The sequence below is a fragment of the Pseudorca crassidens genome, chromosome 17, assembly GCF_039906515.1.
Source record: "Pseudorca crassidens isolate mPseCra1 chromosome 17, mPseCra1.hap1, whole genome shotgun sequence".
NCBI lineage: Eukaryota > Metazoa > Chordata > Mammalia > Artiodactyla > Delphinidae > Pseudorca > Pseudorca crassidens.
The window spans coordinates 47,496,952-47,498,477 of NC_090312.1; positions in this window are offsets into that span (position 1 = coordinate 47,496,952).

The window sequence follows — 1,526 nt, forward strand, 5'->3', positions numbered from 1 at the left end:
ATTTCTCATCTATACTCTGCCAGATGCTGTACATAATATCTGGGCATTCTGTCATCATTGAACTATTTTTGGTGAGATGAGAATCTCAATTTACAAAATAAGATCATGGAAAAGAAATCTATCAGATAGAAAATTCAGACAAAACATTTGTAGGAGAAGTGAGAGACTCTACTGCTATATAAGTCAAGGGAAGAAAGGATTGAAAGAGGGAGCAATTATTTGAAGGAAGGGATGTAGATATTTTAATTGGAGAGATGGGGAAAAATGGAGAGGAGGGTGGAACTACTAAATGGCAGGTTAGGCAGTCAGCAGTCAGAACCCTAAATGGAAACAATGCTTTCAGCAAGTTAGATTTGGGCTAAAGATGTATATGTGGTTCTGTGGTTTAGAGTATGTGATTGCTTGTCTTTAGATCAAAGAGAATGGAACAGGTACAGGCATACCTCGGAGGTATTGTGGTTTGGTTCCAGACCACTGCAATAAAGAAAATATCACAATAAAGTGAGTCCCAAATTTTAAAAAATTTCCCAGTTCATATAAAAGTTATTTTTACACTATAATCTGTTAAGTTGCAGTAGCATTATGTCTAAAAAGACAATGTACATACCTTAATTGAAACATACTTTATTGCTAAGAAATGCTAAACATAATCTGAGCCTTCAACAAGTTGTAATCTTTTTGCTAGTGGAGGGTCTTGCCTTGATGTTGATGGCTACCAACTGACCAGGGTGGTGGTTGTTGAAGGTTGGGATGGCTGTGGCGTTCCTTAAAATAAGACAACAATGAAGTTTCCCATATCAACTGACTCTTCCTTTCATGAACAATTTCTCGATAGCATGCAATGCTGTTTGACAGCATTTTACCGACAGTAGACTTCTTTCAAAATTGGAGGCAATCCTCTCAAACCCTGCCACTGCTTTATCAACTAAATTTATCTAATATTCTAAATCCTTTGTTGTCATTTGAACAATCTTCAGAGCATCTTCACCAGGAGGAGATTCCACCTCAAGAAAACACTATCATTGCTCATCCATAAGAAGCAACTCCTTATCTGTTAAAGATTTATCCTGAGATTACAGCAATTCAGTCACACCTTCAGGCTCCACTTCTAATTCCAGTTCTCCTGCTACTTTCAAAGTCACCCACTAAGGTTGGGATCAACTTCTTTCAAACCCATGTTGATATTTTGACCTTTTCTCATAAATCACAAATGTTCTTAATGGCATCTAGAATGTGGTGAATTTTTTGCAGAAGGTTTTCAGTTTATTTTGCCCAGGTCCATAAAAAGAATCACTATCTATGTCAGCTATAGTTTTATGAAGTGTATTTCTTAAATAGGACTTGAAAGTCAAAACTTCTCTTTAATCCATTGGCTACAGAATAGATGTTGTGTTAGCAGGCATGAAAACAACATGAATCTCATTGTATATCTCCATCAGAGCTCTTTGGTGACCAGATGCATTGTCAATGAACAGTAGTATTTTGAAAAGAATCTTTTTCTGAGCAATAGGCTTCAAAGGTGGGCT